We start from the raw sequence: 18,153 nt of genomic DNA, 5'->3' as shown, positions 1-18,153 counted from the left end.
TGGATCACTAGTTTGTTTTTTTCCATTTTGCATTAGCAAAGAGAAAAACAAATTGCTTAGTTTACTGAGAGCAACAGGGCATGTAATGGATAAGTGGCATTACAAGGCAGGTCCTGTTGCGTTTATATACTGATAATTTTGAATTTAAAAAACAGATCATTAATGACTGAACATTTAATTATTTGCCATGTTTAACTGGTGGTTTGAATTTCAAATAAAAAGTGACAGCCCTAATGTTACCCACCGCTGCTGGGATTGCATCGCGTTGCAGCAAAAGTTGAGTCGAGGTTAAAAATCGACGTTATTCTGTTGAAGCTCTCCGTCGCTGATCCGAGACGGTGTTCTCTTTGAAATGAATGAGGGAGGCCGCGTTTGATCAAAATCGACCGCAGTACTACACAATAGATCTTTATTCTGCTCAGAAAATGAAAGCAGCTCTGATCAAATGAGCAATTATCAACGATGTGTCCGTCCGGCTGATTGATCTGATTGCAGAATTCTCTGTAAACACCTATCAGGGAACATTTTACACTCAAATAAAAGCACCAGAAAAGAAGTCAAAGTCTTTTTTCAAGTTTCATTTCAAGTGTTTTTCTAGTATTCTGCCATTTAAGAACATTATTAGAAAATAAATGGATCGGCCAAGATTACTACATCAATACTAATTGATGCAGATTACAGAGTTTTCCACATGGATCCATCTGCATTTCTGAAATACTGACTGATTAATTTCTGGTGCTTATGTTCCCAAACAGTACTATAACTGACAGTAAAAATAAAGCCCTTCGCGAGTGTGATCCTCGTGTGTTCCAGCAGAAGTCACTGTCACAAGACAGTCGGTGGATTTTCAGGTGTATTATTGTATAAAGATGCTATAAAAGCCTGGAGTACTGAGGTGTGATGGCACCTCGCAGGTCAGTCCTCGGGGGAGATGACCCAATGACGCATGTCTGACAGCAGACTGCAGGTGACTCACAGGAGCACAAACCTTCATCCTGAAGGCTGGAACATGTTTCATGTGCCGACCGACTCGTGTGCAGTCGTGCACACATCATCAACACACACAAACACACACACACAGTTATTTACTAATGACTGATCCTTTAATGGAGAGAGCACACACTTGAGTTCATACTCATTTACTTCTTCTGCATGGTATAAAATAGAATTTAGGTTGTGTAGTTGAAGAAATTAACCTCAAGTGTTTTCAGCAGCAACTGTTTAATGCACAATGATGAAATCATCCTTAATGTGCTGCTTGCAGTTGGTATTTCCACAATTCATATTGGTTTCATGAGGTCATTTATGTCATTGCACACTCAGGCAACAAAGCTAAAGCCTTTACCCAACATTTCATCTCACAATTAAGCATCAGCTGCTATTAGCATGTGCTGTGCATCTAAGTAATAAACTGGACAAGAACAGAGCAGACTTGACATGTTATTGCAGGTTCACTCACTAAACACACTTTAGAGGAACCAAGCCATCATTGATTAATAGTAGATTAACTGACTGGTTGATCTTGTTGTCGATTTTGATAAGCAAATAATTGATTCAGTCATTTTTCCAAACAAAACTATCAAACACTTGGTTTCCAGGTTCTTAAATGTGTTAAAGTGAGAGTTTGCGGATTCTCTTTGATAGTAAGTGGGATATTTTTTAAATTTTGGACCTTTGCATCATCATCTTGTGTTCTGGGCAATTATGATGAGCATTTTTGTCATCATTTACTGCCATTACATAGTCTGAACAATTAATATAATACAATAAATCAAGAAAATAACTGGCAAATTAAATGATAATGAAAAAATTACCAAAATACTTCCAGCCATAGCTGATCGACACAAAAATTTCTAATTGATTCATAATTTAATTTATCAAACAAAATTGCCAAACATTCTGTGTTTCCAGCTTTTAAAATATAAAGATTGAATATATTTGGGTTTTGGACTGTTGGTTGGACAAAACCAAGATGGATGTTTTTTTTTGCATTATCTAAACAATTAAATCAATAAACTGGAAAAACAATCCATAATCCACTGCATTTGGGGCATGATTGGCATTTTTCATCATTTTCTGACATTTTAATCAATAATAAAGAAAAAAAAATTAATTCATAAAGACAAGAAGTTAGTTGCAGCTACTGTGCTTTACTGGCTACAAGTCAAATGTCTGTTATGAAAATGTTCAAAAAACAATCATCAACCAACCAATCAAACATCATTTTTGTCCAAACACCACCATATAACCTGTACATGAAGACATATAGACATTACAAAGATCCATCTATGCACAGACAACTAACTATACATCTAATAAGGCCACTGAAAGGTTCATTACACCCCATGAAGTCACTCTAAATGTTGCCAACAGAGACTAACCTTCTGGACCTCCAACAGACTTGGTTTGATGAGATTTCCCATCCTAAAAAAAATAACAATGTGCATAATGGCACTTGTTTTATGTGCAAACACAACATTCACAGACATCATCCAGCCTTTAGTCAGTAAGTATCATGTACAGAGTGAAACCACCGCTGCGGATCTGAGTTTTCTTTCTTCTCGTTGACTTAATGGATTGTGAAAGCAAGGTAAATGATTTTCCTCCGACAACAGAGGATGCATTAGCCTTCACCATTCGTCACCGTTTACAATCCATCCTGCAAAGTGAAATAACAGCATCTATCATAGGAGGAGACACCCAACAAAACAACAGGAACACCAGGGGGACGATGATTGATTCAAATTGGATCCTTTTCAGGAATCCCGGACCGGAGAAAGAAACGAGCCGAGCCAGATGCCACAGGTCCACGGCATCCCCCACCTCCCCCCACCCCCACAAAAAAAGCATTAAAAACTGTCATTGAGGATAGATGGACAAGCCAGCGGGTGTATCAATATGCCTGTGTGTATGCACGCTAGTCATTTTAGATAGAGCGGCTAAACAAATCGAGTGTCAGGCGACAGGAAAGAGAAGCCTGCTGCAGACAATCAAATCACTGGTAGCAGTAAACTAAAAACACAATGATAACTGCATGAAATAACACATCTACTGGATGTGTGCTATTCTCCGAATGCGTCTCAATTTGTGGGATAACCTTGGAGGTCTAACACCAAGAGTTCATTCCGTCATCTTCCCTCAATTGCCACTTTAAACCTCATCCGCTTCTCATCTCTTCTTCTCTCCTGTTTTTTTTTTTTTTTTTTTTTTAAATGGCAAATTAAATTTACTCGCAGCAAACGCAGCCCTGTATTTCAGTCTGCACATTCACCCTCTCCTCCTGCTGAGGAGAAAATAAATCATCTATTTTTTTTTTTATTATTTTTCTCTTTTACCCCCACCGGCGGATATGGAGACCTTAACTCATTACGGAAGGTCAAAGCTGGCACCCCATCAGTTGTCAGGAAGCTCTCAAAAAGAGCTTGAAATTGATTCATCATCAACAGCTCTCTCAGAGGGGGGATCATGTGACAAACATGATGAATAAAAATGCACAGATGCAGAGTGATGAGGAGAGGGAGGGATGGTGAAGGCCACAGCGGAGAGCTCATCACGAGATCTGAATATTCAGAGGCAGCTTTAGTCGATCTATGGTTTCAGAAACTGTTTTTTTTTAATCGAAAGAGAACAAAGTGTGTGTGATTGAAAAGCGCAGATCCAGATTTACATCATGCTACAAAATTATTGTCGATTTTAGTTGGACTTTAAATGTTATTAAAGGCTGTGTTACAATCAAATAACACTATTTGTTGAACATAACCGACTCTTCTTGCTGACTGAAATGAACAATAAATGTCTGTAGGAGAGATATGGATGAAACACTGTCACTGTATATGTAATTTTAATATTGATATATACTGTGATAAATTACAAGACGTTGATGTCTGTTTTTGCTTAAATACATTACAAATTAAACCTATAATAACAGTAGCAACAAGTAGTGAACACAACTCAGACATATCATCATCTTTTAAGTTGATATGATGAACTTGTTAGCAAACAGTTGCTTATTTCCAACATTATCATTCATGTGGAGTTGTGTTTCTGTCCACCTGGTGAATGTAAGTCCAATATTCACTCTCTTTTAGCTCTGTTTTTACTCTCTACCAACTCCTGAGGGAAATATCTGGCTTTTTAGCTGCCAAAATGCTCCACTATGTTCACCAGCTAGTCTACAGCTAACTGTGTCTGTTTGCCGTTTGGTGCTGAGCAGGTAGTGTACAGTGGCTTTTTTACAGCTTTTTCTCCAAAAACAGCTGCCTGCTGCGGCCAAAAACGATGCCATGAGAGCGCCGAGAAATTGCAGGCAGACAGATAAACAATGAGCTGAAACTCAGACACTGTCATTTCATGCATTGCTGTTATAAGGAATATCAATTATAGCCACAAAATTTCAGCATCTCGAGGTGTATTGCACAGTATATTGTCACCACCCACCTCTAAATGCCTGTTTGGTAATCATCCACATGAATAATGATCTCTCTTGTCATATATAGTGATATGATACTGAATACTAATGTTGATGTTGTCTAAAATGATACAGAAACATTGTAGGCTCACATATAAAACATGTAAACTGTATATTTTACTACATATAAGATTCTGGATACCTTTATAAGCAGCTGTATTTTGTTACAGAGAATTTTTCTGGTTCTTTATATGAACCAGACAATTACCCAGTCTAGACTATTCATGCAGCCTCAGAGACCCTCGGAGACCAAACACAGTCGTCTGTTGATACTGAATGTTAAATAGGAGCAGTAAACTGCTGCATGGATGAGAACCAGCGGTCTCGTGGGTCGCCGCTGGGATCGCTCTCTGCTGAGTGAAATTATTATTTGTTTTCTTAACTTCAGGTAGCGCAGCAGTAAACAAACTGTCCTTCTAATGGTTCTCACGTCTGTCTGAACAGGCGTCTCAGTGTTTCCTGTCACTTCCTGTTTTGGTTTTCTCTGCTTGTGCTAGACCTTGCCACTTCCCCCCTCTCTGAACCTTATCTATTACATGAAAAAGCAACTCGCGCTGCAGATAATGATTGTGAAATTAAAAAACACTGGATTAACGCAGTGAGAAGTGCACATTATCTTGTCTTGTTCCTTCAAGATTTCAACAACAGGGGAAGACGTGTTGCAAAAGCCTTGATGTGCATTTGCTCGGGCGGAAAAGCTTGCAAAACAAAGCATTGCTGCATCAGGAGAGCAAGTTTACTGTATTTTATTATCCGTCCTTCCTCTTGCCTCAGAAAATCCCCTCACAACTAAAGCAGGCATCACACATTTTTCCATCCGAGCTGTGAAACTTCGGTCCTCCAATGACAAAAAACAACCCAGTGGATGTCCGAGTAAACAAAGTGCATAAAAAAAACACTGTCTAAAAAAGTCTGCTGCAAGGATATGAAGAAAACAAGACAACAGTTTGTGAGCCGTGGGCGCAGGAAAAAAAAAAAACTGAATAAATATGGTAAAACTCCTCACACAAATTACCCAAGATCCCGTAAAGGCCACTTTCTCCCAACAGATGGGAACCAATTAGCCACCTGACTCCCAGAAAACACTTGGGCAGCCATGTGGAGCCAAGATGCAAATGAAGCAGAGGGAAAGGTGGAAGCGGACCTGCCAACGTCTTGGGAGAGGAGAAATTAATGAAGGAGACAGCGGAGGTGCAGTTTTGGAAATGGGAAGAGAATAAAGTGGGAAATGATGTATGGAGGGCTCGCGGAGTTGGACTGAAAGGTCCCTAAAGAGGTTACAGAAACAACGAGCGGGAGGGCGAAAATATCTGATGATGGAGAATGCGTCTAATCCCGCAGGCGGTGAATCCTCCATCAGCCGACATCAACATCAGCGCAACATATTCAATTTGAGGCTAACATGGAATCATTGATCTAGTTAATGAACATCTTGTCATATTTATTTAACTGATGCAGTGACTAGACCAGAGGCTGCTAGAGCTGCACAACAACACAACTTTCAATCATGATTTTGAGGGTTAAACCCAGTCGTGCTCCTTAAAATTAGGCAGAATCAAGTTTATCCCAAACTCCATGGCGAATACTGTAGATGTTGAAATGTTAAACTTCAAAAACGAAGCTTCAAAACGAGCCTCGTTAGCTTGACTAGACACCAAAGGGTTGTAAGTGGTAGGGATTGCAGTTTGATATCATTTTAGCTAATCTGAATCATATCTGCTTATGTTAAGCCTTCAAAAATGGTAAATAACTAAAATGTAATGGGAACCCTACTATGTATGTATGTATATGTGATTTTTTGTGTAAAATGTCTGCATCATGGAAGAAAATAAGCTATTATAACTTGCACAAAACATTTATTATCAGTCATAGATGTTAGCTGGCTACATTAACTGTCTTTAGTTATGACAGTCCCTTAAACTGTGATTTCAATAGTTACTTGGGGTATATTTATGTAGTAACAACTAATCTATGTAGTGACTAGCTTGTTTTAATGTAGGGATACATAAATCTCCACTCTGTAAACACCTGTATAACTAAGCTAAGTTAGACCTTTACACACAACTAGTCATTTGTTTCTAGTTGTGGGCAGAATTTCAGTTCCTGTTTTGGCTCAAACTGAGGAATAAAGCAAATGTCTGTGCTTTACTTGATAGAAGCATCTGGTGAGAGACAATGGTAGCAGTATGGGATAACAGAAATAAGAAATGATGACAGCTTTGCAAGGGATCAAACATTTAGAATCATCCCCAAGCTTAAAAATAATCTGAAATATATTATTTTTTATACTACTTGACATAATTCAACTTATCTAAAAGCATGAAAATCACCAAAATTGGAGAAACACCATTATGAAAGCCTTTGAAAATGCAAAAAATGATCCAAAAACCTGCATGGGAATCTAAAAAACAAGCTGCCTGTTTCAATTTTACACAGAATAAACCTTCAACCCTTTTCTGATGTCAGACTTAAGGCATCAGATTTCAAATGTCTCACATCCATCCAAAGTAAAAGAGAAAGAGAATAAAGGCTGGAATAAGATTCCAGGACAAGTTAAGCTCCGAAGAACGATTTCAAAGCTGTGAACGTGTCTAAAGCTTTGTGCCTCTGCAAACTCAAATGCAATGTTTACCTTCATTCCCTCTGACTGCTCACACAAGGCATCAGGCAGCTGTTAGATAAAGCCAAGTAAATATTGGTAGGTGTAGGTGATGTAAGACGACATATTCCCCAAGAGATTTAGTCGCACTGGCGGCAACAACTGAATTCTATTGGTTTGCATAATCTGGAGCTCGTCCAAGGTTTTCTAAAATTAGTATCAGACACGGATATTAAACGACAGTCTTTCTTGTTTGCTTCTGTTGGAGTTTTATTACGGGTTTGATAGCATTGCACAGGACCTTGTTTGAAGAGCTTTTACAGCATCATAACTTTAAACAGGTTGATTTGATGTATAGTACAAAATATCCCAGACTCCTCTACAATCTAATGCAATTCAAAACATTTGGATCCCAGCTTGCACAAAAAGTGAGGTATTCCACTGTGTTTCAATGCATATTTTCTATCCATCTTTTCAAAAGGCAGTTAAATCAGAATCTAGTTCGTTTTCCCCTTGGTGCAACTCGTTTGGACCAAAACAACCGTACCAAGACCCTTTGAGCAACTGGTCTCAAATGAATTCTGGAGCGGTTCATTTTCTGGTGGGAACATGATCAGACCTTCACCTTGCAGGTGTACTCTACAGGTTTGAGCTAAATGGCTCCCATAGCCAGGTGTGATTTACATGCTGGGATGCACATGAGCAAAATCCACAGTTGCTAGCAGCTTGCCAAAGAATGAATTGAGATCTGAGTCGGACTAGTGAAACAAAGTACGTTGCATTTGATTGGGGGACCTTCTTCCTGTAATTACGTTCTTGCTCCAGCTCCAGATACAACCAATTGATGCATTTTGGTTCCCTTGAATTTTCTTCCTACCAATTCAGACTCGAGCAAAATAATTATAGGCTTGAAAACACCCTTTTACTACACTGATTAAAGTATATGGACACCCAAACATCTTATCCCAAAACCACGAGCATTAATCTGCTGCTGTAACAGGCTCCACTCTTCTGGTTTCAAGCTTTTCCTGCAGATTTTGGAACCTTGCCGCAGGGATTTACTCCCATTCAGCCACAAGAGCTTTAGTTAGGTCCAACACTGATGTTGGGCGATAAAGCCTGGCTCACGTTTGGAGCTCCAGTTCATCCCAAAGGTGTTGGATGGGATTGAGGTCAGGGCTCTGTGCAAGTCAGTCAAATTCTTCCGGAACAAACTTGGAAACCATTACGGACCTGGCTTGGTGCACATGTTGAAACAGGAAAGGGACAAAAGACCAGCACACTATAGTCTAAAATATAATTATATGCTGTAACATTAAGATTCCCCTTCACTTGGACTATGGGACTAACCATTAATAACAGCCCAAGACCAAAATACACACTGTCCACATACTTTTGGTCATATAATCAGGGTTGGAAACTCATCAGGAGTGAAAAAGGTGACAAAGATGTGAACCCCCTAGTGTTGTCTGGGGGGGGATGCACCCCCTGGGAAGAAAATGCTTTACATATACGCTTTAAAATATGGATTAACAGTCGATTTCAGCGTGAGGATATAAGGAAAAACTCACCCTAGAATTAATGTAATCTTACTGCTACAGGAGTAATGTAAGGGGGACATCGGTTCAGGGCACTTAAAAAAATAAATAAAACAGCCAAGAGAGTGCAGAGCCGGGTCCAAAATTGTATTAAAGTGCATTGCATCCACTATGCAATTAAGTTCCAGGGTTTCCCACAGGATTTTGTTTTGCTCTTTTAAACAATTTTGTGCTCTTGTAAACAATTTTGTGCTCTAGTAAACAATTTAATCATAAACACATTGGTTGTATAGATATGAACGGTGATGACACAGAAAATATGACCAACTATTACAACTATTTTCTGACATTGTTTTGTGTTCATTACTTATTTTTGCTGAAAACAGGAGGACAAAAAATTAGAGCTGCAATGATTAATCAATTAGTCAATTGACAGAAAGTCAATTGGCAACTATTTTGATAACCAAATAATCATTTTTTTAAGGAAAAACGCCAGAAATGTATTTGTTGCAGCTTCTAAAATATGAAGATTTTAAAGAGGTACTGCACACAAAAACATGTTTTTTGAGCTGTGAACTAAATTATATGACTGTACTGTGATGAAACACATCAATGCCGCTATTAATATTGACATTGACACCAAATTTATCAAAATCGACCTGTCATCTGCTGTTAAAATCACCCCGGAGAGGTTCGGCTAATGCTGACGTAGAGTTGATCGTTTGCGAGTTCTCTACGTCATGAAATTTATATAAATGGTAGAATGACAACGCCCGACTCCACCAGCCCCGAGCTCATTTTCAAATACATGCTGATTGATAGCGACAGTTTGTTTTAGCTTCAGGAGCTAACGGCAGCTAACAGTGGCGGTGGCCTGCTGGAGGGGGTTTCCACTGTCTGCGACTGTCTGTGAGAGGAAAAGCGGCTGAGAGCCACAAAAACATCAGAAATCCTCCTCACATCCTCTCCGGCTGTCTGTTCCTGCGGTTATCAGCTGGTAAAAATCTTGTTTTAAAATGTTAACCTGCAGTGAGGAACTTTTACATATAAATGAAGCTCTTGCCAAACAAGTTCACACAATGCAGATTAAGCCTATCACAGCCAGATAAATCTCTCTGTATTTCACAGTATACAGAGTTTTTAAATCTCATGTTGGGAGGTTCCAGCTTGAACGGGGATAAAATAATTGAATCATGTGGCTCTTCTAGACTTTCCAAATATTATCAGACCAAATGGATCAAATGGATATTGAAACAAGTCATTTCGCGGGGGTTGTATGCTGCTTGCGGCAATTTATCCACCGTTTTACAGCTGCAACAGTAGTGACAGAGTCTGCTACAGCGTAGCCTATGACATAAGCACATGTTGATGTGTTTTTGTAATTACTCTCACTGCCAGAAGGGGGAGACAAAAGTCCTGCACTCCAGCTTTAAATCGTGATGTAACCGGAGCTCCACTGCTGCTGTTGAACAGGTTCAGTAACAGCTCCAGTTACTCCACGATTTAACGTTTTAAAAACAAGTTTTTAACCAGCTGATATCTGCAGGAACAGACAGCCGGAGAATTGAAGAGCTGCAGGGCGAGACATGAGGAGGACTTCTGTTGTTATTGCGGCTGCCAGCTCTGACTTCTGGGTTGTTTAAATGTCGATGAACTGTTTGTCTTCCTCTCATTATTATTATTATTATGTCACTGAGCAACTCCTGCCTCACACAACCACGCTTTGCTGAAGTAACGGTGCAAAACACAACGTTAGAGATCTTTCATGTTATTATGAGAAGTACATTTTCGGTTATTTCAAATTAAACTGCCCCGTCCCCCCCAGCTATTTCAAAAAGTCATCAGATCTACACGAATCACACAAATTACATAATTTGGATTCAAAATGGCAATTTACACCAAGAGGTGACAATGTTTGCACCCCTGATAATGTGTCTTATCTCATTCTTATCTCATTCCTCCTGAGGGCTGTAAAGGCAGTGGAGCCTCTCCTAGCATGTGTTTGGGTAAATGTGGGGTCTATCATAGTAATACATCTTCAAAACAACAAAAATGGCTTCATCTTCCTGTAGGCATTCATGATATTTATCCACCTTAATGCATACAGTATATACTCCCCACCTAATAAACAAAGTGCTTCATATATTTCCTGAGTCAATTATCTTATCTTGTTTCAACAACTTGCATTTGAATGACTGTGATAAGCGTTTTCTTGCCAGCTCCAGACCTTTGCTCCTTCTCATGTTGTTCTACGTTTGCCTTTGTATTAGTGAAATGCCTCAGCAGCTTTTAAACGACTGTATAAGCCCAAATCTATGAGAGGTTTAATAGAACATTTATTGTTTTTGTTTCGTTTATTTGTCTAAGTGAGAACAATGCCATTTGGACTCAAAGCTCTGAAAACGTGACTCGTCATCTAACATTAGGAGCAATCACAGAAAAGGTTTTAAAGGTAAAATCCAGCTTCCTCTTTGTGTACGCTTAATCTCGAGCTGTATAAACACACTAATAGCACAGTCAAATCCATCACGTTTCACTTAAAAGTGCAGGGTGCAATCAGATTTGTTTTGACTGCCCGCCCCTCACTGCCAAAAATCTCGAACCTGGCAGGTTGACAGGTTACCACTACTCCTTCCAATAAACAAGCGACTTATAAATTCATGTGCCTGTTGTTTAGAGGAATGGCTTAAAGTCAGACGGTGTGAACTTTAACAAATCGAAAACAAAAATGCAGCAACGTAAACATTCCTACAATGGTTTGAGCCAAAGAATATAAACTGGAGATGTGAACTTGGCCAGACAGTGAAGGTTAGTTTAGAGAAAAGATTTTGTCTATCTATCTCTGCATGGATGACTACACTGTCTGAACTCTTATGTAGAGTAGAACTATTTGTCCTTCGACGCCCAGTTTGACAAACTTGTTGTTCTTGTAACATGCGGACATGTTTGTACTTGCTACTACATTGTCTACTGATGAGTCAACAGCACTGATCCTTGTTCATTTATTGCACTTGGCAAACACTTATAAATACCGTGTAAATATTCACATTACTTATGTAATTATCCACCAATGGATTAGAGATACTGGGAAAGGAACAAAAGTTCAAGTGACAACCTCCAACAAGTCACATTTGATATGGGGCTGCAATTCATTTTCATTACCAATTATTTTTCAGTTAACCGCTTCTTCACTGTCCACTGTTTAATGAGCATCACAAACAAAGCTGAATATCCCCAACAGGAACCCAAAAACCTCCAAGCTTAATCACCAATACGCTTCAAATAAAGTGCTTGTCGGATCGTCAAACGGCGTCTGAAGCCCCCTCCCTCCACACCTTTCCAACATTGAGATTGGGGTGGGATGGGCAGCGTCTGACAACTTTTGTAACTTTCCAAAAGCAACAATCATGACCAATTCATCCAACGACTGGGCCCAAGGACTGCTTACCGTCGCAAAGGCCACCAGAGTCCCGTTTGACCCAACACATGATTGTCAAACTTGTATCTTTTGATTTGTTAAATGAGTCAACATTAACGTGAGATGTTGTAAATTTGGTGGTATGGGCCCCTGCTGTCCAGAGGATCTGAATGTGTCTGAAGCTCTTTTTTCTACTACTTCACGTTGTTCTTTTTGTGTGAACACCCGAGTGCAACACCATGAATGCCTTTGAGAAGAGACTCTCCAAAAGTAGGCACCATTATCCCCATTTGTACAACTTATCACGTCTAGCACCTCTCTATGACAGCATGTGTCCTTGAGTCTTGGCATTTGGAGCAGCTACAGTATAAACTAGCTCTGCAACTAACCATTATTTTCATTATCGATTCATCTGTCTATTATTTTCTCGTTTGATTGATTAGTTGTTTGGACTATAAAATGTCAGAAAATGGTGAAAATGGTTTCCCAAAGCTTCTTTAGTCCAGACTAACAGTCCACAACCAAAAGATATTCAGTTTACTATCATAAAAGACAATGGAAACCAAAAAATTTAATTATTAATTAAAGATTAATCGATTATCGAAATCATTGGCGATTAATTTTCTGTCAACTGACTAATCCTTGCAGCTGTGGGATATACCCCTTTGACTTTAGACCTGGTTGAACTAGTTCAACGGAGGCATAGTGAACCTTTTACTGTGTCAATAAAGCACAATATCAACTGACATTGAGGTCAGTACTGCTTTATATTATCTAATCTTGAGGCTCCTCTCGCTGAAATGATAAGTTGATTGATCAATTAGTTGATTGACAGAAGAATAATCAGCGACTTTTTTGATAATGGGTGAATCATTTATCATTCTTAAAGCACAAAGGCCAAATATTCTGTTTCCAGCTTCTCAGTTATGAGGATTTGCTGCTATTTCTTGTATAATGTGATAATAAACTGAATATATTTGGGTTTTGTGCTGTTGGTCAGACAAAACAAGACACAACATTTTAGACTAAACAATTCAAAGGTTAATCAAGAAAGTAATTGGCAGATTAACTGATAATGAAAATAATTATTAGTTGCAGCCAGAGGGACCTTGATTGTTTCAGTTTTGTGTGCGGACGTCGCACATATACCTGAATTAATTCGAGTTTCATCAAAATACTGCACAGAAAACCAGGCACCAGGTGTTTGTGCACACTGCACAGAGAGCGGAGGAACTCATTTTCGCCCCCAAGGCCTTCTAACCAGTTAATCCAGCAACGATCACAAGTCGCCTGAGCCCAAAGTGACATCTCAAAATTCCTTTGTTTTGTCCAAACAGCACACAAAACCTGAAAGGTATTCAATTAACAACAATATGAAAAAGAGGAAAGCAACAAATCCTCAAGTTTGAGAAGCATCAAATGTTTGACATTTTTGCTTCAGCTCTGTGTTGTGGTTTTCAGTAAATGCAGTCAATAGCATAAAAGTCAATTACATTAAGCTTTTGTTCATGTTCTTTTACAGTCGATACCAACTGAAGGCCACTGCAGTGACATAGGAAGTGAAACAGACAATAGGGGATGTGAGGTTGCCTCCTATACAGCTATAAGCACAATGTCGGCCATAAACGATGCACACTTTGATAAGAGTCATGTGTGTCATCATCAGTTTGAGACACAAAAGAACAAACTGCAGGGAATTATTTTACAGGCGAGGAGGAAACAGCTCACAAAAGCAGTAAAGGTTTACTGCTCGCAGAACAAGAAATCAAACATGACATAAACTCTCATTCGAACACAGTAATCCTGCAGGCAATTAAGTTAGCAGGAGAATTAAGGAAGAGTTGACACATCCTAAATATTGGATGAAGTCCAGCACCAGCAAATCAGGCTTTATAAAAAAATAAAAAAAAAAACAGCACGGGGGGGATTACAAGGAGGAAGACTTAGATACAAATGTAATGGGAAGTGAGGAAGGCATCATTCAGTCTTCATGCAGAAAATCCTGCTCATCTGACCCATTTTTTTTTTTTTTAAGCATTTCACAAAACTGAAACAAACAAGCGGCTGCATCAGGCTGTGCATAGACGGCCTGTGACACAGCTGGAGCACTCATCAATTCTACTCCTGCTCCTAAAAAACACACTGGAGAGGGAAACAAGCCACTTATATTTCATTATCACCTTGCGGTTCCACTCCAGAGGTGGTCGAAAGTAAAGATAATTTTAATAAAAAACAGAATTTTTAACTTTCAATTCAGCACTGAACATGAAGATAGTGATGGGAGTGGGTGGCAGCAGGGTGTCACTAAACCACACACACACACACACACACACAAAAAGCAATAATTCCTCTTTATGTGAATGCAGAGTCCATGCAGGAGAGAGATAAAAAAAAAAAAAAAGTTATTTGCTTTTTCTTAATCAGATCCAATCACTGTAACAATGGGTGACAATGTCATTAGTGCAAACTGGCCAGACAGACTGTAGCTGTGTGCTGAAGGTGCAGGAATCCGGATAACAACACAAAGGCGATAGTAAGACAATAGGAACATACTATAAGGAAATGTTAAACCACAGAATGTGTGAGCTAGAGAGAATATGTGAGAATAAAACTCACGCATATCATCAAAAATACTATCAAAGTACAGATTGCACAGTGTTTTTCTTCCATTACGCGCACCTGAATTAACGTTTTAATCAAGCATCTCGTGTTCAATGACTGGTCGAACACGCTGCACAACACAAAAGTGAGCAGACAAAGCCAAACAAGAAAGGATGCTGCTCCCACCTTTCACACGGCAAAAACAAAGCGAACCCTCCCCTCGGAAATAACTTTGTTTCGTTTTTCCTCGCCGCTCCGAAGCGCCTTTTCAAGCCGGACTCTAAGACAATAAACCATCTTTTTTATATATATATAAGGCAGAGAAGAGGAGAGACAGCTCACCTTTTGTTGGGTTCCTCTGTAGGGGTAACAGCGGCAGCCGTCCGTCCGTCTGTCTGCGGGTGTCTGCTCTCCTCCGCTCCTCTGTACATTTAAACGGGGCAGCAGCGGCGATTGCGAAATTGTTGACGCGCGCGCGCTTCGCCTTGTTTAGTGGGCGGCGTGGCTGTTTCACTGTTTTCTTCCTATGTTTCAAACCAGCGAAAAAACACCCGAGAAGCCCTCCCACTCCCTCCACTCGCGCGTTACTGGCTCAGCCTCCTCTCTCTCTCTCTCTCTCTCTCTCTCTCTCTCTCTCTCTCTCTCTCTCTCTCTCAGAAAGCGGATACGCCCTCTTACTGTAAAAGAAAGAAAAAAAAAAAAAACATATGTACACATTACAGGCTTCAAGTCCTGCAGGTATTAACAAGCTCAGGTTTGCGGTGTGATGATGATGATGATGATGATGTCCGGAGGTGAGCAGCCCCGAGCAGGCAGCCTGGAGTCCTGCTGCACCGCTGCGCTCCGGAGGCTTTGGAGGAGAAGACTGCACTGCAAAAAATGTCTATCCTGACAGTGAAGTGTCAACAGAGGCGCACACATTGGGGGGCACAGGCTGGCCTTTATTTCTTTAAACATTTCTTTAAAAATAAATCTTTTTTTAGCCAGGATGTGTAGCCCCAGTTGGACATCTTAATGCTTCATGTTTACCCAAATGAGATAGCAGAGACACAAATGACGCCGCCAAAGATATTTACTCAAGTACTGTACAATTTTTAGGTACTTGTACTTTACGAGAGTATCTCACTTTTCTGCTACTTCAGTACATTTCAGAGGGAAACAGCTACGGTTACTTCCTTTACACATTAAGATTTTACAGACAAAAACATCACGATTAGCTTAAAAAATACAGTGCATCGTTTGGATTTCAACTTCTCAGATAAGTTTCTATTTAAATCTTTAGATCTTTAGATTTTTTTTTTCAGATTTATCTTGAGACCCTGTGGAGGGGGTCTGAACCATAGGTTGGGAACCACTAGCAAGCTGAAACTAGCTCCGCCTGGACCAGCTACAACAGTACGTCTGCATGAGAATCAATAATCTAATATTGCCATATAAAATAATATATCAGTCACATGAGTAGGCCTATTTATACTTTTTATCCTTATACTGATATTATACTTTCTATATTTTGCTGATAATACTTACATGTACTTCTATTGAAGAAAATTTTGAATGCAAAAGTTGTACTTACAACGGAGTACTTTTACATCATTGAATCAATAGTTTTACTTTAGTTAAGGATGCTGCCTCTGGTTGACCCAGTTCCCCCTCTGGTCAGCCAGACTCCTCATCTTTTCAGCCCAAATGCCTCCCAGTTGGACCAGATTCCCCTCTGTTGGGACGAGTTTCATTCCATTAAAGGCTCAGCTGCTGCTAAGTTGTGCCCCGAGCAAAAAGATCTTTTACTGCACCTTATAAAAATTCTTTGACTTCCCTCAGGGTTGACCCTGGCCTCAAGGGGTCCCTTCCTAATTCAACATCCACCCTTGAAAACCAGGTTCCATATGGGACTCTGTGAGGAAAGGTGGGGCCCTGGGCAGAGCGCCCACTCTACTCCGACTGCTAATGACTGCTAGGAGGTCATGTGAATTTGAGGGTGTGCTCTATTTTCTTTTAAGTAAAAATATATCAGACATACAGTACGGTGAAAAGTTTGGACACACGTTCTAGAGGATGGGAAGGTCTGACTGGTTTTATATATTTAGTCTTAGAAACCTCCCGTGACCCCGTCTGCATGTAGGCGGCAGAGAAGAGCAGCACTGCATCAGAGAGCGTCTGTTTGTTAATATGTTGTAGATCTCTTCAAATAATTCATGGATAAAGTTATAAAATAACTCACTATTCAAGTTTTGGTAGCAAAGTACTCCAAGTGTAGCTGCAAATGATTTATTATGAAAGAATGCAAAATAAATTATGAAACCACAAGATTATGCATGAAGTATTTTTGATCATATTGGAATATTTTGTTCTGCTTACGCCCTTGAAATAATTACAACAAAAAAACTTGCTGAACCTACTGAACCATGCAGACTTAAATCATTTTAAGTGAAATATGTCGCCTGTAGATTGAGATCAATACACTTATTTCCATTGCAGTCTGCTGTCCAGTGACAATATCTTGAAACACGGCAGTGTAAGAGAATATTTAATCACATGACGCAAAAACTGATTTAGTGAATGTCAACCTCAGTTTAGGAAAGCTTCTACATTTGCTCTTCTAAATGTCTGGTAGGTCAACTTTCCCATAAACATCATCCAGCATTTTGGAATAAATATCAGAAGTATATTAAAGCAAAACGTCCCTTGAATTGGTAAAAATGAGCTGTGATGGCGGTTGATGGTCAACTTTCTCAACAGAGGGGGTCTCCTAGCAGCCTGGAGCTCAGAGCGCCAACCATGAACCCCAACATCCCTGGTTCATGTCATGCTGTGGATCTCTGTCTCTTCCATCATTCCCTGTCATCTCTCCACTGTCGTCTACCTAATAAAGTCATAAAATGCACTCTTGTGGTAGAAAAAAACACTGACAATGTCAAACTAATTTTAGCTTGAATGACTTGCTCAGATGGACATTTTTTGCAGTGTGCAGCTGCTCAGTTAGCTCTCTAAAGAAACCTGAAAGTGTGTCTTCTGCAAGTCAAGTTAGGACAGATTTGCCTTATTTGGACTGATTATCTGTCTGCTACAGACGAGGGCTGCGTGCATCTTGAGGTGAATAAACCCTTATCATCATGTTAGTAAAATACAAGCATGCTTCCTGACATAAGACACTAGACAAGAGCAGAGTATTCCTAATGCTTCATAGGAAGATTAAAAAACACAAGATTTTATGATAAAGTCGGTTTTAATTCTCTGCTGAGCATCCAGACACATTCCCACTGCTCCTCTGAGAGTATTACAGGAACATTATAAAGATCTTCTGTCACTGAAAGAGCTCTGATTTGCTGTAAAAAAAAAAAAAAAAATCATTTCACCACCATCAGACTGAACACTATAATTAAATGCGGTGACCGGAGTATAATTAAAAGCGGTTGCAATTACGTTTTTTCGCAGGAAGACGAGTGCGATATTTGCAGGGATGTCTCACAGTTTTTGGGTTAAATTATTAAAGGGAACCCTGAGGATGCATTTAACAAGATGCTATATT

General features: G+C 39.6%; 1 protein-coding gene across 2 annotated transcripts in view; it reads right to left on the bottom strand.

The window, feature by feature from the left end:
* The window catches only part of rnf152 (ring finger protein 152), a 59,366-nt gene extending 43,296 nt beyond the window's left edge, over positions 1-16,070 (bottom strand). For both annotated transcript variants that reach the window (XM_067578066.1, XM_067578065.1), the window contains exon 1: positions 14,967-16,070. The gene's annotated coding sequence lies outside the window, so the exon portion shown is untranslated. The remainder of the gene's footprint in view (positions 1-14,966) is intronic.
* Positions 16,071-18,153: the final 2,083 nt, after the last annotated feature.

Source organism: Thunnus thynnus, chromosome 21, assembly GCF_963924715.1.
Source record: "Thunnus thynnus chromosome 21, fThuThy2.1, whole genome shotgun sequence".
NCBI classification, from domain to species: Eukaryota; Metazoa; Chordata; class Actinopteri; order Scombriformes; family Scombridae; genus Thunnus; species Thunnus thynnus.
The sequence above is the reverse complement of the archived record's forward strand: the minus strand, read 5'-3'. Positions and strand labels throughout refer to the sequence as shown.